Source organism: Macrobrachium nipponense, chromosome 26 (genome assembly GCF_015104395.2).
Source record: "Macrobrachium nipponense isolate FS-2020 chromosome 26, ASM1510439v2, whole genome shotgun sequence".
Taxonomy (NCBI): domain Eukaryota; kingdom Metazoa; phylum Arthropoda; class Malacostraca; order Decapoda; family Palaemonidae; genus Macrobrachium; species Macrobrachium nipponense.
In genome coordinates this window covers 17,511,389-17,532,637 of record NC_087215.1, presented here as the reverse complement: position 1 = coordinate 17,532,637, position 21,249 = coordinate 17,511,389, and the positions used below count along the sequence as shown (strand labels likewise).

General features: G+C 34.0%; 1 protein-coding gene and 1 pseudogene across 1 annotated transcript in view; one reads left to right on the top strand and one right to left on the bottom strand.

Annotated features, from left to right (window-relative positions):
• LOC135200004 (glycogenin-1-like) overlaps positions 1-21,249 on the top strand; it is a 247,778-nt gene that overhangs the window by 160,622 nt on the left and 65,907 nt on the right. The window lies entirely within an intron of this gene.
• On the bottom strand, positions 1,079-20,922 carry LOC135199903 (protein kibra-like; annotated as a pseudogene).

Sequence of the window (21,249 nt, the reverse complement as noted above, 5' to 3'; positions counted from 1 at the left end):
TAGCATAACCAATGTTAGCAAGTCAATATTCTTAAGATCACACAATAGATATTTTGCAACGGCCCTTCCTCCACTTCTCCGGCCTTACTCGGGCAAATGAACAATAGGAATCATCATATACTACTACACATTCATTTTTATCGTGTTTTATTATTGTTTTTTTTTGCTTATACCAGAAGAATTGCGTAGTAATAGTTCCTCTTAATATACTCTGCTGAGCAAGAGTACATTAGCAAATCCTGCTAAATCTACTACTGCACTATGAATCTATTACTAATCCAGCAAATCCTACTAAATCTGCTGCTGCTCCAACTCCTACTGAATCTACTACTGCTCCAACAAATCTTATTGAATCTACAACTACTCCAATAAATCCTATTGAATCTTCTGCTGCTCCAACAAATCCTACTGGATCAACTACTTCTCCAGCAATTACTATTATCGCAGCTGCTCCAACAAATGTTACTGAATCTACTGCTGCTCAAACAAATCCTATTAAATCACAGCTGCTCCAACAAATTCTAACGTTATAAAAAAAAAAAAATAAAAAATAAAAAAAAAATTGTGTAAATACAGATACCAGTCCTGACTTCATGGTAAAGCAGCAGCAAGAACCTTACTTACCGGCTGAATCATCATTCTTAGTTAAAAGAAAACAAAGTAGACTACACCCAGTAAGCACCCATTTGCCAGTTTCATTGGAACTATATGAAAAATTGTAATGACACCAACTGGCGGTAGTGTTTTTTCCACAACCCACTCTGTGGGAGTTACATGAATCTGGTTCCTCAGCACACAAAAGACTTTACCTCTTTTCACAGTATCAGGGGAGAGCGAGATTAGTATAACCATGCAGAAAAGGGTAAAGGTATAGAAACCACACGTAAGGATACAGAGGGAGTCATTGAATTATTGCCTTTTTTTTTTTGTAAATGATTTTTATTTCATTGATAAAGTGTTATGAGGCAAACACTTAGAAGTCGAGGTGATAAGACATGTAATATTTTCTTGCTATATTTTTCTCCCATTAAAAAAAGTTAAATCCTCTTATGAAAAATCAGGAAAATGAAACGAGCACTTAATTTCTTTCTTTGTTAGCATAAATAATTTGTACCTTGCAAAGGCACGTGGATATAGCGTTTCTATGTACATATTTACAATAAAATTTTTGGTTTAACAAAACAGGATGAAAATGTGAATGTTAACAAGTTAGTATTCAATTATGACACTTCTACTATTTAACAATCACCTGTTAGCTGATGACAACTATCATAAAATAACAATATACAATTCTATATAAATATTTTTCATAAGTCTGGCCCTATTAAATATACAAATATATAAAAAGTAATTTGGTTTTGAGTTCATAAAACTGACTTTTGAAACAAGAGGAGGAGGATGATACAAGGGTTCAATCTAGAAAGCAGATACATAAATATCTTGAAAAAGTTTTTTATTTTTTATATATACTGTATAGAAACTTTGTTTATAATCTATTCGGCAAGTGTTTTATTTTAATAAGAAGGCAACTTCAGGAGAGATAAAGCAGGTACAGAGGTAACTCTTGGTATTTCTAGCATCTGAGAATTTTTTTGAACACCAGCTTCTCTTCACCGGGTTGTAATGCTTTCTACAGCTTATGTCTCTTAGAAAATTTCTTTTAATTTTCAATACTGAGTACAATGAATTGTTGAGACTCCCTTCTCTGGAAAACGAAAGGGATTTATCACCAGTGGAAGGCACAGAATTCCTCACCATTACCCCATTTTGTGACATTCCATCACTACCCAAGACAAGTGGGCTTCACAGAAACAATAAAAAAGGAACAAACTGTTACCTAAGAGAGAAAAGTTTTTGCCTTGTGAGCAAAATAATGCCAATATATCATCTTGGCTATAAATTAACCATATAATGTAATCTGGAAGACAGAAAATAAGTTATGTTCATTCTTCTTACCTACAGTTCCTCATAAAAGACTAGTACAACCTTTTATCTGCTAATATGGCAAATATAAGTTTTATAGATGTTAACCAATCTACATAGTTCATCAGCTTTTTGAAACTAAACTTTCTCTACACTATCTTCCATTACACTCAAATTCATAAATAGATTACATTTTTTATGGTAATTACATTGTAATTATTGTGAAGAGCCTTGAGAGAATAGAATACTCCTCTCATGGAATCTCGCTGCCTTAATGAGTGAATGAGGCGCGAGGAATCCTCCATCCAGGACCACAAGTATATGGAAGCCTCTTTGTTAGATTACAGAGAACCCCAATGAAATGCAGCTGCATCATAGCTTTTTTTTTTTTTTCTTTCTTTTTTAATGTACCGTGAGTGGTTTTCCACGCTGTGGAGGCAGTGTGTCTTACTGTTAACCTTTGAGATTCTGATGACATCAAATGACATTCTATTCCCAACCCTCGAGATTCTGATGATGCCAAATGAAGTCATCGGCCAAAAATTTTCAGTGAAAAGACATGTCATTTTGACTTGTTCCTTTTGTTGTTTTCCAATTTTGATAATTTTATAATAGAGTTGAGGTATTTAGCTTCAAATTGATACCAAACCAGCTTCATATCATGAAAATTAAATTCCAAGTAAGCAACAGAAAATAAACACCGAGATGTCCTCAACTGGGCAATGTTTAATTTGCCACAGATGAATTTTGGGACCTCCCAAAATCTCAGAAGGTTAAACAATTTTAATATTGGACAATGTAATCAGATGAGTCACTTAAAATTATGAAGTCACAAAGATTTAGCCAAAAGTTTGGTGATGGGGGAAAGGGAGAAATATGAACAAGAATGCAGTACAAACATTGCAACAGGAGTTAACAGCTGCTCTCTGGGGTCTCAAAAAATAAATAATATAAAAGATTCAAGTGGCACTGGATGGAAGAAGTCATGAATTAATATACAAATACATACATACAGAAACATACACAAACACACAACATATATATTTATATAATATATATATATATGTACACATATTAAAGCAACCATTCATGCTCTAATATAATTTTAATATGTACAAATGCATATCCGTATGCATATCTATACATACATTGATGAAATATACATATAAATATACATACACATATAATATACATGGATATACATACACATATACTGTACATATGGATGTGTGTATACTAAAGTGTTAATGTATGAACATGTAAATATCTATATTGTATAAGCAGGTATAAAACTTTATTTATGAAAGACTATACATGTGTTTTGTGTAATTACTGTTATCTACATTTATATATGTGTGTGTATCCATATACAAATATGACCACAAATGAAACCCTAAATCTAACGATAAATCAGACTTCCACTCCCTGATCTTCCGTGCTGAACAGAACATCAGGCCGGAAGACCTTAGGAATGGCTCCAGTGTTAGACTGCCTGGCTGCCAATTGCCTCACCAGGGGCGAGGAAGAGCCAGACATATTTGAAGGTAGAGCAGTATTTGAGGTGGGAACAGGTGACGATGGGGATGATGCAGGAGGCGATGACTGAACCGGAGTATGTTTCAACCAGACATGGTTTCAGAGTTTGCAAGTTGTAATCTTGACTTGACGTCTGAAGTGGCGGATGAGTATGAGGGTAACGTGACATTTGCGGTGGGATTAATGGGGCTGAGCGGTTCAGAGGGCGACGTCACTTCACTGTCCAGTTCTACTGACAATGGAGGTATAGTAGGACTGGATTTCAGGAAGAAAGCCATTTTTTCCCTGTAAAAGTCATGCATGATGAGAATAACGGCCAATTTATGAAATTACTTGCATTCAATGTGCAAATTTTGACAAACTTGGGTAAGAAAAAACAAAAATGAAAATAAAAAGTCAAGAAGCTAAACACCACCATCATAACAAAATACTGAAGCAAAATACGTATAATATAGTACTCACTTGAAAGAGACAACATCTGGCTGTCCTCTGGGTGTCTTTGAATTACGAAGCTTATGAATTTCACGCGAAGTTTTCCTAAGCATTTTTTCCATCCTTCGATCTTCTGGAGACTTCACGCCACCACCTTTCGTAGCCTATAAAAAAATACAAACCGTTATATGCAAATACCAACAACCATATGTCTATCAAATCTTCTATATTATATTTTCATAAACAAGACTGTATGTTCACCTAATAAAATTCTTTGTCATTTCTCTATCTCCCAAATAAGAAAATATAAGAGAAAAATTCAACCTATATAATTTGTAAAGACCTCAAACTAAACATACCACTGCTCTGTAACCTTCTCCACAATATAATTTAGTACGAAAAACAGACGGACTTATCAGGAACACAGTTCTTTCCTTTCACTTTATAAAACCACTGGTCATACAAATAGTTTTATGAATATATTCATGAGGGTTACAGGTTGCTACAAGTGTAAAATATATGAGTATGCTGCATGGGCTACTTGTGCGTGTGCAAGATACATATTGTCCAAGAAAAACTGACATAAGAACCTCCATGGGAAGTTACCCTGATCTTCAAGCAAATCTGAATGAGCAACGTCAATGGTAACTCAACTCCTAAAGAAATATGATAAACTTTTGCAATTATAAAATTACAAATAATTATGTTTTCACTACAATTTCACCATAACAGTCAACTGATGAAATCTGGCCAATAAATTGTTTGTTCTACTGATAGTCACGATATATACAAATTTTATTAGGAATAAAAAGTAAAATATACTTAATGGGCTATATGAACTTCTTGGTGAACTGTACCAGATCAACTTACTTGGCTTAAAACACTTGTCATAGTGTTCTGATCAGACAACCAGGAAGGTGGATCTGGAGAGCCCTTTACCCCTTCCAGCTGGCTCTTCATATTTCGCAATCCATCTAATTTCTTCATGAAGCTGATGCAACCGTCGACGCTGTGCTGCAGATCTAACTCAAGATCAAGAGATGTTATTTTTTTCGGCCCACCTTTCATCCCTGCATTTTTGAGAAGAGGAAAAAATAAACCCATAGTACATAATAGGTTACCATGGAACAGTCATTGGTCCCTATTTAAAACTCAAATCAAAGTGACAAATTACTAAAACATCTCTGTATATCAATGTAACAAGGTACTGATGGAAAATCAACAAGAAATCCTTGAAAAAGACATCAATAGTTGAAACTAAAAGACTCAAAATTATTTGCAAAATACTCAAGGAGTACTTTCGAAATTTTCTTATTTTATTTTAATCTTAAGAGATCATATTTTTTCGGTTTTTAAATTCTCACATAACAAATTCCCTTTCCATACAAGACAAATTACTTCTTATTTTCTGAGGTGACACTACTCTAAATTACACACAGCTGGCTATTCTCAAATAACTGAGAACTGAGATCTCAACAGTCGTTTTAAACAAAATTAATATCGTCTACACTACAAAAAACTACATCCATGTTCTTTTGCCCCTTACAATTCTCCCTAAAGTATAGAGAGCCAAAAGTGTATGTAATCAATTTACAGTGGGGCATCGCTTAATCACGGATCAGTAATCACGGAATCAGTCATTCACAGGTTTTTTCTTGGACCGCTTCTCATGCTCTATTGCTGGTATGAATCGCAGCATCGCGGGACAAACGTGTTGCGTATGCGATGTTTATCGGTAGGCTAAGCCTCTGCCACGGTCCGATAATCACCAAAACATGCATGAAACATCTCACATTATGATATTAACTGACAATAAAGGTAATAAAACTATTCTCACCTTATATATTATTGGCATATCTTCATAATAAATAGCCTATTCAAGGTATATGTATGACGTTCATTGGTAGGCTAAACCTAGTTGCAGTGCGATAACCACCAACATACATGAACAGATTCACACTATGATATTAACTGACAAATAAAGGTAATAAAAACCAACCATTCTCACGTTACATATTATAGCACATCTCTGAATTAAGTTCCATTCGGCAACTAAAAACAGTGATGAAATTGGTAAAACGACATCAGTTGATTATTTTCAGTGTGTAAACAAAACCAGAAGGCAAATGGTAGATTGCTATGTTCATATCATGATGAAATTGGTAAAACTACATCAGTTGATTATTTTAAGAGTGTAAAAAAAAACAGAAGGCAAATGGTAGATTGCTATGTTTCATATCATAATACTATAATATGGTAATAATACATGCAATATGATTAGAAACAGTAAAACAACAGTTTTATTAAAATGATCATTATTCTCAATACACAACTATTATTCAACTTCTGCTAATGGATATCTGTCAATGTTACACCCAAATCAGGCAAAAGTCTCTCTCTCTCACTCTCTCTCTCTAAAACAGCTGGTTGCTGACGTCATCTCTCATAACTATCAAGCGTTTATCGAGTTGTGTTTAAGTTGTCAATGCTGATATTCAATGGTGGCTTCCAAAGGTTAAAATAAAATACATTTTTACTCATTCTTCATGTAATGGAGATCTGAAGAAAGAATATCTCTCTCTCTCTCTCTCTCTCTCTCTCTCTCTCTCCTCTCTCTCTCGTCTCTCTCCTCTCTCTCAATCTGCGACCAAGCGTAAACGAAATACGTAAAACCATTTTTTACCTTGTATATATTATCGTCATATCTTCATAATAAAAAGGCTATTCGTGGAATAATTTCATATAAGTGTAATCAACTTTTATCTATGCAAAGCCAGCAGCTGACAAAATGTACGTACGTATATGAAAATCAAATTAGGTAGAGTTCACAGCAAGATTATCTTTCAAAATTGTAATAGTACTAGTCATGGTAGTAATAAAGTTTGGGAATATACGTAACATTCATTTTCAATACACAATATCATTGTTATTCTGGTAGTAAATAATAGTTTAGAATGATCATATGTACTCTGCATTGTCAGGGGTTTGTGGCACAATGAAACAAACAAAATAAAGTTTTCCTTTCAGGCTACGTGTTTAGAAAAACATGAATAGACTCGGTTTTGCGACTTCGTTTATTTTGATATTGTTAAAGATACAATAACTATCATTTGAACTACTAACACGGATCTGTTGAGTCCAGTGTTACCAATTTTGCATTTTTAATGCTAGCTTTCATTTTCTTGAGGTAATTAGCAAGAAAATTTTCAATCCAGCATCTGGCAGGAAAACTTGCATTTGTTTTCAAATACATCTAGCATAAGTATTTTGACATCAAAACTTTGTAATGTTACGTTTAATATTTCTTTTATTCTACTATGTTTGATATAACATGTAAGAAAAAGAACAAAATTTTGCAAAACCATTTTCAGGAATTGAACAGAATAGGTTTCGCAATTATTAGGAATCATGTAACGTAATGTACAAGTACACTGTGTATGTTAGAAACATGTTTGATTCGAAAAAGAGAGCAATCGGTCGAAATTGGCTGGGTGGCATTGTTGTGTATGATGTGAATTTTTAAGCAATTTATGGAGCAAAATCTAGCAAGAAATTGCCATTCCCATTTGGCAACACTGGCCTAACCACGTTTTGTTTATGTTGTTATTGAATTCGTGTTCGCCGTGTTCTTTAAATTGTACCCGTATTGAAAAAAAAGTTAATTTATGCGTGGCATCCAAAAGCCCCAATTCTTTTTACTCTTATTGGAAAGAAGCCTAAACGTCAGATGAAGGTTATTACGTGTAATATATTAACATGCGTTGTGAAGAAAAGAGGCCTACATGAGCATGCATATGTAGGCTTCTAGCTGTAATTCATAGGCTAGTAGGCTACATATGTACAGTAGCACATATACTACATATATTTTTAAGGCTAATGTTGTAAAATAACTTTGAAACTATCTTGAGTTTAGTTTAAGGTGATAGTTGAAGACATATTTGGTGTTTGAACTAAAGTAGGCAGTTACAAACATTGGAATAATGGTCTTGGGTGGGTTAACTATTAAAGTAGCCAGTTTTTAGCAATTTTTGAAGGGGGTACCAGGATAACACGGGTATTTACTTATCATGGGGGGTTCAGGGCCCTATCCCCGCGATTATCGAGGCCCTACTGTAGTTGAACGAGATGTGTACATGGATAACTAAGGGTGGTATCACCTTTGCGAATAAACAGGCAATGTGCGTGAGACTTTAATAAAATATTTGGAGCTAAGGTGTTGAAAGCTTCATACTTAAAATCCCTAAAAGGAAAAAATATTGCCAATAGCACACAATGGTTGATAACCCATAATATTTGCATAGTAAAAAGGCCTAAACACCAGAATTTTATATTACCTGATCCAGATGACCTTGAAGACAATCTTAATGATCCTCCTAAGCGACCTTTCCATCTTAAAGATCGGCGTTCGGCAGTACCCGCTGGAAATGGTGCTCGTCTATACATAGGCACACAGCTGTCACTATCACTGCGATTAAGCTGAAAAAATCAAATTTGAAAAATAAAACCTTGCCCACCAGATCCAACAACTATTAGAACATCAAACTTACAGTTAATTTTTCTGTAAAGTTTCTACATGAAATTACCACAGAAATTCACTGTCACCAGTGAAGGAATAATTATGAAGAAGTTTTAGATAAAATCACATTAACAAGAGCTGTGGTATAAGCTGCACAAGGAGTCAAAAACAGCATTAATATCTATGCTATTACAAACAAAAAAAATGTTCAAAAGCTTGAAAACTAAATATTCAGGTCTTTCTCTCGTTATTACTCTACCTATGCATTAGACCAACCTTTCAAGCAATACAAAGCATTTATGTCAAGTTTCTGTTCATACTCTCTTTCCTAAAGAATATCTTAGCAATTTATATTCCCTAAAGAATATCTTAGCAATTTATATTATTATAAAACTGCATAATCAACGTCAAAGCAAAGCAATGCAAAAATCATTTGCACAAAAAAACAGAGAGAGAGAGAGCTACAATTGAACATAAAAACCCTATTAGTTTAAGAAAAAAAAATTACCAAAAGTCAAAAGACTCCTATAATTATTCTATTTAACAAATAAAAAACATTACAGAGTTGGACAGACTCCTCTTCATATATCTAAAAGGTGAATATCCTGAATGGAAAGAGTGCAATTAATAAAGACACGATCAATAGACAATAACAATTCCAAAAATATGAAAAATTATCCCTGATATGCAAATTATATAGAGTGAATAGTACAAAATTTGTAAGTAAATCTTGTGCATTTGATGTCCACCACTGACTCTACTTTTAATTTTACATATCTGACTGTACTTTTCTGCATATAACTTACATGCTTCATGAGATAAATGAAAAGTGATTATTATGTACAAATTCAATTTAAATTCTAAAATGATGTCTGGCCTTATGCCCATGACTACTACTTATTTCTGTTATCTCTTGCTCAAAACATTTAACAAACATCTAACAGTTTTTTTATTTCTTTATTTTCAAAATAGTGGAGAGAAACTAATATCACAAAATCTATCATATAGTACTACTTTTTGAAATTAAATTTTTAAAGGCAAAATTTTCTACTTGTGCACTTCGACTCTTTCAAGAAATGACTGCCAGATAAGTAACCCTCTTACGCCGACTGGACGTATTTTACGTTGAAATTTTTTGTCTCCCGTGTGCCGACTGGACGTATTTTACGTCGACTTACAAAAGTTTTTTTTTAAAATTCGCGGAAAAATACTTATAGGCCTACCAGCCTAAAACTTTGAATCACGCACCTTGGGGGATGCTGGGGAGTTTACGGATCAAGGTGTTGTTTGTTTACAATCGTTACGCAGGCGCGCAAGCGCGAATTTCTTGCCGCACTAAAAAGTATCTGTGACATATCTCGGACTTATGTCGTCACTTTGACATAATTTTTGTACCATTGTAAATTATCCGTTACATGAAGTATTATATATGAAAATGTGCACATTTATATGTAGAATACAACAATAAAATACTCATGATTGTAGCTTTTATCAGTTTTGAGATATTTTCATATAAATAACGATAATTGCCAAAATTTCAACCTTCGGTCAACTTTGACTCTACCGAAATGGTCGAAAAACGCAATTGTAAGCTAAAACTCTTATATTTTAGTAATATTCAATCATTTACCTTAATTTGCAACTAATTGGAAGTCTCTAGCACAATATTTCAATTATAGTGAATTTATGAAAAAACAAAAACTTTGTCCTTACGTCCGCGCGGTAACTTCCGAAAAAAAATCATACATGCGATTGTGGTAATGTTTGCACCATTTTAAAATTAGCCGTTATATAAAGTTTTATATATATGGAAATGTGCGCAATTTCATGCACAATACAACTAAAACAACCCATGGTTGTAGCTTTTATCAGTTTTGAGATATTTTCATATAAATAACGATAATTGCCAAAATTTCAACCTTCGGTCAACTTTTGACTCTACCGAAATGGTCGAAAAACGCAATTGTAAGCTAAAACGCTTATATTCTAGTAATACTCAAGCATTTACCTTCATTTTGCAACAAATTGGAAGTCTCTAGCACAATATTTCGATTTATGGTGAATTTATGAAAAATAACATTTTCTTTATGTCCGCGCGGTAACTCTTCCGAAAAAATCATATGTGCGATTGTGGTAATGTTTGCACTATTTTAAATTAGCAGTTACATAAAGTTTTATATATGAAAATGTGCGCAATTTCATTTAGAATACAACAAAAATAATTGAAGTTGTAGCTTTTCTCATTTTTGAAATATTTGCATATAAATCACGATAAATAGAAAAAAAACCTCGTTCGGTCAACTTTGACTCTACCGAAATGGTCGAAAAACGCAATTGTAAGCTAAAACTCTTACAGTCTAGTAATATTCAGTCATTTATCTTCATCTTGAAACAAATTTGAAGTCTCTAGCAAAATATTTAGATTTATGGTGAATTAAAAAAAAAATCTTTCCTTCCCTCCGCGCGCAGATTCTCCGCAACAAATCTCCAAAATGCGTACGTCCCATTCTCGGAATATTTGCTCCGTTTCATATTAGGCATTTCATAGAGTTTTATATATGAAAATGTGCGCAATTTCATGTAGAATAAAACAAAAAATATTTGAAGGTTGTAGCTTTTCTTATTTCCGAAAAAATTGCATATATATATATATATATAAATTAGACATTCGGTCAACTTTAACTCGTCAGATATGGTCAAAAACTGCAATTGTAAGCTAATACTCTTACAGTATAGTAATATTCAATCATTTGTCTTCATTTTGAAAGAAATTGGAAGTCTCTAGGACAATATTTAGATTTATGATGAATTTTTGAAAAAAATATTTGTTTACGTCCACGCGTTACGAATTCATGCATTATTTTGTGATAATATTTTCTCTGTGTTGCTTTTATCGTTTTACAATGTGTTATATACCAAAATGATTGGAATTTAGTGTACATTACAACGAAAAAAAAGTAACTTGTTATCTTTAACCGTTTTGCGCACAGCGCGATTTGAATACAATTATATATGAAATTTTGTTTTTGCGCTATCATATATCGCATTATTTATATATGATAATGATAACTTTTTTCATTTCTGATGGTTGCATACTAAACTTCAGCCAATGACAAAAAAAGGAGCCAAAAATGAACTCTTAATCTTGAAAACTAAGCGTGCTGTGATTTTTTGAAAAAAATATTTTTTCCGCTTCCGCGCTCACTCTGAAACACCTCCGGCACACGGGAGACAATTTTTTTTTTACCGCTTCGGCGTAAGAGGGTTAACTTATAATTTAGTGCATCTACAATGGGTCAGTAACAGCAAGAAGTTTATGACTAATGAGACAATCTGAATGTCAACTTTCTCTTCCATCTGTTCACCCACAGATTTTTTTTACTGATCTAAAACTAAACCCTCTACTGTAGATAAAATGGAACAGTTCAAAAAGCTGTCATTTCCTAACTCCAAAGCTAGCACAAAATATAAAATGCACTATTCCTGGAAGATGAATATTACTGGAATTCCTTGTAAATAGATTGAACAACCCATCAAAAGAGGGAGATGATGTTATTAAACACCGCATTCTCCTGGAACATATAAGAAAAGAAACCCCAATCTTTACCTGATGCTCTAAAGCTGAACTGTGGTCACAAAATTAGTGAGAAAATAATCTCTGGATAAAATCATACAAAACTCGATCACAATCTTACCCGACATACGTAGTTGCTCTTGCCAACGGCTGCCGAAGGGGTAAAGGTTTGAGACCTCTTAATGACAGGTATCCCTGGCTTGGGTTGAGTGGCATCCATCTTGGACGCAGCCAGGGATGTCCGAGAGCCTGCTAAGCTGGCCGACAGAGGCATGAACATGCATTCTGTGTTGGTCTCCTTATCAGCCATCTCCACCAGCTGATCAGTGGAGTCGCCTTCAACAGCTGTATCCTCCTGTGCAGGCGTGCAACATTGCCAAATGAGCAAAACAATCATGCTAGGTGCAGCCAAAAAAGTGCTTTACAACAAAGCTATCATTAAATCTTAACATCAAGAAATCTTTCAAACATTTCAACATCATTAAAGCACGGTAGGAATTTCTTACAATAACATTAAATCTTACATCAAATATGTGAAAAATGGTAATAAAAATATGATAAAAACACTGAAGATTTGAAATATTAAAACAGCATTAGGCACTCCAGCTGAAGGAAATACGGCAAAAATTAAGAACATGCAAGGGGAATTAAGTTTTAAAACTCAAAAAAGCATTATCCGTAAAAACTAAAGCCATCTTTTTAAAAAAGAAACCGCATTCCAAAAACCAAAACATCAAGGAAGAAAATCAGTAAGCTCAACATCAAAACACATAATATTACTGTATATTAGGCCATTTAACATCTCTTTAGTGGGGATGGTAAATACATGAACAAATACTTACAGCATTTTCCAAAGCCTCTTCCATGACAACTTCTTGGCATTCTTCAGGTTCTTCATCTTCCTCTCTTCCTCTTCGTCATCATCGTCTGAATCTATCACATGTTCAAAGTCCTCTGAAGTAAGATGAAGGTTTAATCGCAAGGCCTCAGGTCCCAAATTACGGGTTAAGGTAGAGGTCTGGGAAGATATGATGGTACTCTCATCACTGCTTTCCTCCTGTGAAGAGAAAAATGTTTAAAATTTTCTTGAAGAAAATGCAAAGATGAGTCACCAAGTCTCTTTCTTCTAATTGGTTCACTTACAATAATAACATCTGTATAAAAGTGTCTTTCAAGAAATGATGTATGTAATAAAATATTCATTCAACAAGCTCTGTCAGTACTCAGCCTGAACACCAACACTTTTTCTTATATCTACTTCATTTACTAGTACGTACACTACAGTAACAAGAAATAAGGAGATGAGCATTTTGCACAAAACATGTATCAAAGAAAAATCTTACTTCCATCAAACAATGCGCAAAGATAATTAGGCTATTATATAAATGGCTGAAAAAGTAAATTTTGTGTCAATCTATCTTATAGATTCTCAAATAACCATGAGTTCATATAACTGAGAAATATCCTGTGTAATGATGTTTATTATATAATTTTTCCTCCAAAAAATTAAATGTAAGTTACATTAACTGTAAGTAAAATTACCTCTTAACTATGCAAGCAAGAACAAATTTTACACACAATCCTAAACTAGCCTGGTTCAGAATACATCTGTTACATGGATCCTGCTCTGAACTTGGAGAGTAAAATGCAAGCAATGCACTTAAAAGCTACAAAATGGCCAGACAAAGAAATCAAAACTTACCTTAACATTCGAAGTTGAAAGGAACGGAATCTTAATAACGTTGATGACTTGGAAGACAGATCATCCCTTGTAAGATGATCAGGTTTCAAGCATGGCAAAGTTTAATATGTTGTACCAACGCGTTTGTGGCGTGTCTAGCGAGAAATCTGCTAAACTTATTTGAGCATAACCCTGAAATATTAAATTACATTTGTCAAGGCCATCAAGGAGAAGTTAGTATAAAATGCTACTTGTATCATGTGCTCAAGAAAGCAATACATAAGAATAAAATAAATCTTCAAGGATCTGTATTAAACTATAAGAAATTCCCAGCATATTTTGTAACTTTTACAATTGGCTGGCCTAAGGCTTACTAGCCCATCAGACCTCCCTAGGGAAACATCTTGTTTTTACTCGATTAGCACAACATAATCACTGTTCCATTCTCACAAATGCATATGCCAAGATTACTCACCACACACTCTTCATCAAACGTTTCATTAGTATCACTAACAGCCCACACATTAACTTGTAAGGTTTTAGACTGGAGTTTACGAGGAGCAACAGGAAAAGCAAAGGACTCCCCAAACGTGGGTCTCTCTGTGTTCCCATCAAGATGTGTGCAGCAGGTAAACGTTGCTGCCCCGGCAGGAAAAAGCTGTACTTTTACACATCTGAAATTTGGAAAAAATCATTTATTATCATGATTAAAGGCCATTTATATACTAGTTCATTACTAAGAATTCTAATAACTTATTCTTATATAAACCTTATGGTAAAATGAATGATTGTACGTATAAAGCACTTTTAAACGAACATGAATACAGTATTATATATCTGTGACATAAATGCTACTGGAAAAAAAATCTTCACAGACTTACACTTTACATCCTTCCTCAGTGTTGAGCATTGACAAATTTCTCGCTCTCTCTACACCTACATTTAGTTGGTTTTCTTCTTTGCTATACCTAGAAATAATAACATAAATTAATAAAATGCTTGCCCCAAAATCCATAAAATGAATGGCTCACTCATGTAAAATGAACATGAGTTTATGCTTTATGTATATAAAACACTGCATAAGTAGTGTGTTTGAGACAAGAAAAATACATACGCAAAATGGGAAAAAGCAAGATCTCATATTTCACTGAAGCTTTCTCCCTTCACCAATCTAATAAAGTATGAACACTGCACTGGAACTATATTTAATGTACAAAGTATAAAAAGATTTTCATCTATTTCCATTAAGTTGATATAATCCTTATGAGTTTACATGTGTTTGAGAAAGCGAAACATTTAAGACAAACAAACCCCTTTAACAAACAAAAATTACACTGTTACATCAAATTGCTTGTATCACGAAGCTTAAAAGCACTATTATTAAAACTAAAAATCCCTATGATGACATCCAAAATCATCATTGTCAACAATAGTCGTACATGCTTATGGCTCTTAGATGTTTTGCAACATATCCTCAATTTCAATTACAACATCCTGTTTCCCGATCAGTAAGCAAAAACACTTGCAGTTTGCTTTGTAAGGCACACTGTACATGCTACTAAAAATTCTTTGTACTGCCCCTTCAGTCACCGTTGCATTGCTTTCTGTCTTTTATCTTTCATCTTGCTCAGCTTTCCGACTTTTAAAACGTTGACTTGTTCAAACTTCAGCGTCTCATTAAAAAACATATCCTATTGGCAGGCCCTATGCAAGTCTAGACATGTGACTCAGTTTTCTCTTTAAATTAATTACCAATATCCTCCTGGCATACTTTAGACGTATATAAATGTGACTAGGTTTTTTTCTCTTTAAACTAATTTATACTAATATTATTAACAAAAAAAAACAAAAAAAAAACCTAGCTTGTAACAATTCAATACCTCTAAATTACAAACCACCTGAGGAATTCTATTCTTTAACAAGTTCTGACACTAAACCTAATGCTGTCCTCCTACTAATCTCAATATTTATATCAAGTTTATATCCTTATTAAGTACAATATCTAATTCATTTTTAGCTGCAACACCAAGGTGTGATTTACCTTGCAAAGGTTTAGGTACTGGTACACATGAACTATACTGAATACTGATCTAAGAAATAAAAATATTTCTAATGGCAAGAAAAATGTACACTTTTGCATAACATTTAAGGACTCTCTCATCTTCCTAAATGATGCTGCAACTGAATTAAAAATAATATCTCTACTAAAGACAACTGCATTTCAAGACCTTTGAAAAATATAGCAAAAGATAAATTAGTTAAGGGGGTTACAAAAGCATTGAAAACTTCAATACACTGGGTTGAAGGTGCTGGAGAACCATTGTTACTAACCATGATCATTTTATAATAACTAAGCACATAGTTAACGAGTCATATTCCTAGATTCTCATAGGATTTATGAAGGGTCTGTTCTCAAATGAGATGTGAAAACTGGAACAAGGTGAAGTTACAGAGACGTTGGACAAATGTAAAAAATCAAATATCAATGCATTGTAATCCCAAGACAAACGTAAAATACTGTGCAAAGCACACTAAAAATAGTGCTCACTTAGGGCAAAATATACTGTTAAATCTTAGTACCTCAGGAGCCTTTAAAACCCATTTTTTCTGTTGTGAACTCGGTAATTTTACCTCCATTCTTATAATTTTTTTTTTTTTAAAATACAAAACCTTTTGCTTTGCAATTCAAGGTAAAATACATGAAATTTGGTTGCAGGTAAAAATAAAAACCAAAGGTCACCACAAGTCTATAAACAATAAACATTATGTTGTTTCTGAAAGGTAAAATAACTGGCCAACTGTCCTGCCTGCATTATCGGGTTTAGCTTGATGAAGATAATTTAATTACAATATTTGGCTGAGAACTATTTATCTCAACTTAAAACAGTTTCCAAATTAAGCTGCTAACATCACATCATTTCAACCACTTTGACCTAACCCTTATCATGACCAAACCCTCCCACAGTGGTTTCCTCCTTGAGTAGTTTTAGTGTCAACGCCCAACTGGGTCACATAAAATTTGAATGGTGGAAAATCATTTCAACCTGAGTTTAAACATTACCATGCATTTTAACCATATATATCTGTAATACAGCTACCTTCCTGAGAAATTCAATAGACATTACACAATCTAAATGCAGTGCTGTGTGCAGTTTGGATTTTAATAATTCAAGCTTGATAATATTGTTTCCCTTCTCATAAGGGAAAATTTTAAGCTGCATAATAGTAATTGAGAAATAGTTAACCAAAAAAATACGGTGTAAAATAAGACTATCCTAGTCATTATTAATGATGGCAATTTAAAGGCCTTAACATCAGAAATTGTTGGGAGGCTGATAATATTTATCATATGTGTGAGCTGATATGTTGTTATTTATTGTTGATGTAAATCAGGGCATTTACACAATACTGATTAAATTATCGTTAATATTGTACTAGCACTAATATATTTAGACATCTTAGGTTCATGAAACCATTACCAATTACAAAAATATTTTTCTGAAACATACACAATACACTCATCTACTATGTTAACTGCAACGAACAAAAACATACATCCTTTAAAAGCATATCTTCACATGCCAAGTTCTTATTTTCCAAGCACATGCTGATAAATGGGCATTTTTGTAACACATAGTACTATGTATATGTGATTAACATACATTTCTGTTATTGTGTGTACATACTACTGAGAATGAGCACCATACTGCTTTTTAATATCTTTGTAAGACAAATCTACTTTACTAAATCGGACATGGCACTGTACAATTTCCAAAATGGAAAAGTTGATATTGAACTCTTGAAGGGAAAAAATTCAAAATATATTTACAGAAAATGGATAAGAAATTTAAACATTTGCATAGAACTTACAACAAATAAAAAAATCAACACTCAGTTCATTCTAATTAATGCTAAACAATACTGTTTTCGTTTTGAGAGCAGTAATAGAAATACCATAGGCCAACAAGGTAACCCCCACTATGCGCCTTGTGCTTGCAGACTGCACCATCCCTACAAGATGTAACTGCATTGCTTGAGTATTGAAGAATGAATCCTGTCTGCAGCACTAAAACTCTAAAGGTATGACTCAGCTGTCTTGCTACAAGGCTTTGTAATGGATAAATTGTGTAAGTACAGTAACCTCTCTATTATAGTTCCTAAGGGGCTGGCAAAAAGTGGTATCAGTCCTATGATCTCCTACCACACATATTAAAACTTGTCTAACCTTGAGTATGTATATATGTTAAGTCAAAACTACAATAATTAATTTACTTTTAAACTATTAGTGAATGTCAGTGAAAAGTTCATAGCTAGCCTAAGTTAGAAAGGAAGAGTGGGAGAAGTGTGTTTGTTAAGGTCTTGCATACTATAAGATGGGCTTGTATAAGATACGAGTATAAAACAAAAATTTAAAAACTTTCAGCCCATTCTGTTTGCATGTTTTTTTTTTATCTAGTATCTGTACCATTCATTAACATGTGTTATACTTAGAAACCACGTAAGTGTAAAGTCAAACAGACATGGATGCTCTCTCTCTCTCTTAAATTTTAATATGTGTTTGCCATAAATTGAAAACGAAATAAAACTTTTACCATATAATTAAATCAGATTGCCTATGAGAGTTGCATTATATGTTATCTGATTTCATGACAGATATATATTCCATATACGTATAATAATCATAGAAGTTTGTGTATACATTTATACAAACATATTTCACATTACAGCTACATATAGCTCTCTCTCTCTCTCTCTCTCTCTCTCTCTCTCTCTCTCTCTCTCTCTCTCTCTCTCTCTCTCTCTCTCTCTCATATATATATATAATTATTACTTTTAAATTACAACTGAATCTGAATTGTAAATCTAAAAATAAAAAAATATGCATTTGATTTTACACTACCTTAGTACTGTAATAAAACAAATTTTCAAATGACAATCATAGCTCCACTCCAAATGAGCAGTCGACATGACTAATACTTTGCCCAACCCCATTCCCTGGACATCAATCAGCCAATGGGCACATGGCATTCCCATTCAGCCAATCAGCATACATATAACATTCAACTCCAGACATAATGTACTTAAACTTGCGCAGCTGACCAGTGGATATCAATATTACCTCCCACTCCAGAATGATGTTTGCACTTAAGGAATGACTGTCTTTATTCAAGCAAGCATACCCTTTTATGCTGAAAACTCTATGGTCATAGGCAGGTTTTGAAAATGCAAAATCAGAAAAACAAAGATTTACTGTACAGTTAACATGTCAATATTACTAACTAGCTTATAATTTGAAGGTACTGTAGTTTTATAAACAACCAAGGACATCAAATTCCTATCCAATACAGTACTGCAATTATCCTAAGTATTTAGCTAAATATTACAGTACAAGGATATGTGCTTGGATGAGCATGCCTTAACAGTATGTGGCTTCAGTTTCTTCTACTTAACAAAGTAAAATAAAGTGTCACCAATGCACCCCAGTATCTGAGAATATAAACTTAATAATCTCAATTAGTACTCCAGAGAAAAAAAAAAAATAAAAAATCTACCTTTAAAAAGCCTAAATGAGTTCTGAATCACAATACCTATTTTCTAAGGTTTACTAGTAAACTCCAAATATATAAAATACAAACTAGGTCTTAAAGTTAGCTTTTAGAAATCTCCCACAGAATGCAAGAGATCAGGTTAAACACAATATTTCCTTAAAACCAAAAAAACCAAAAACAGAACTTTTCACTCACCTAAGTTTTATTTGCACCTGAGGTGTCTCTGGCGGAGAAACAGATCCTTTAGGATACGCCTCATAAACTCCCGAATCGCCAGCTACACTTTCATCACTGACAAGCCGATGACATTGTCCGTGCATTTCCATCTTCACTCCCCCCACCCACAACCTTCCTCCCTCTTCCTCGACCATATCATACAACAAATCACTGTCACCAGTAACCCTTCAAGTAATGCACCACTAACACTCGTATTTCCAACGTTTAAATTCGTATTCAGTCAATTCTTTCACTTGTTTATTGCCAACTGATAAACTCATGTTTTACCCCACCCCCAGCCTTGGCAAGGTGAGGTGTTGGAGGATTGTGGGATCCGCCCTCAGCATACCAGGTGTTAGACACAACTCTGCTAACCTGTCGTGTACTGAACTAAGGTCAACAGCACTGAGAGGGCCATTTCCATTTGCTTCTCCCGGGGTGAACCTAGGAGGTGCTAATGGGTCCATGCCAGATACAGCATACACGCAGAGGTAGGTGGGGACAAAGAGGAAAGCGAGCTCCGTGGTGATAATGATAACATAGACTGAGATAATACAGCTGAATTACCACTGCTCTCCTCAAGAGACCGTAACTTTTCAGCATACTGCCTCTCAGCCTCTGAGTTTGATTTAAGTAGTCTTTCTACAAACGCTTTTGAAGTTCGTTCATATTAAGAGCAACGTGCTCACTTGAAGAGTATTGCTGTCCCCCATATATATCAGTAAAACGAGAGACTGGATAAAGAGCCCTTACTAGAAGTAGATAGAGAAACCTAAGGAAGACGACGATGACACGGAAAGAGTAGATGCCGACAGAGACGCAGCTGTCCCTCCAGACTAACCATGATGCGTACAGTATCACGCAACCTGCAACAGTCCGTTCCTGTCTATGTTCCTGCAGGGACAGCCGCTCCGCCACAGCTTTATTGCTAACCTCTAAAGCTTTTGCTAAGTCCACACTCCAATTGATTTATTTTTTCATCTAATTCACAGACACCTGTAAGAAAATTTTACTTATAGAGATGATGTTTTGTTATCCTGAAAACATTACAATTTCATCTCGACTGACATACAGTATATAATAGCATGAACAGCAAGAATATAATAAAGAATAAAAGGCACTTACCTGTAAAGGGTCACGAGTATATGAACGACACTTCGATACTCCGTAGTAGCTGCTCCTTTTCTTGAATGAGTACAACTCTATCCTGTCACCTTGGATGGAGATCTTTCAGGAGACAGCTTTTCCTCTAATCCTGCCAAGTCATGTTGCAACCTTTGAGTGTGCTTTTAGCGAAGTCATATTCCAACTTGAGTCTCGTAAGTTCAGCTAACCTTGCTCCGAGGGGCATTCCTACAATAAAAAAAGTAATTCTTAGAATTTTTTTTTCTACATGACATAAAAAACAAAAGATCACATTTATTTACCATCAATCACTGCAAATTAATGTTACTTCAAACTTACAAAAAAAATAAACATTACCAAAAGATTTCATGTTTACTGTTACAGAAATAAGAAAATTAGATCTTCAAACTACCATCACCTACTATTCCACCTTATACTTACAACTTTATATAAATCTACATCAGAATGCAAAACTTGTAAAAGAGGAAAAGCAGTGCTGAGGTGACACATTCACAGTGCCAATGGAAATGAAAACTCAGCACAAATACCACAATTAAAAAAAAAAAAAAAAAACAAAAAAAAAAAAAAGAGAGAGAGAGAGAGAAAGAACTCTTCTGGCACAAATCTACCTCATGATAGGAGAGCTATCTCATCACAGCACTCAAGGCAACAAAATATTACCTCGCCACAAAAGTTC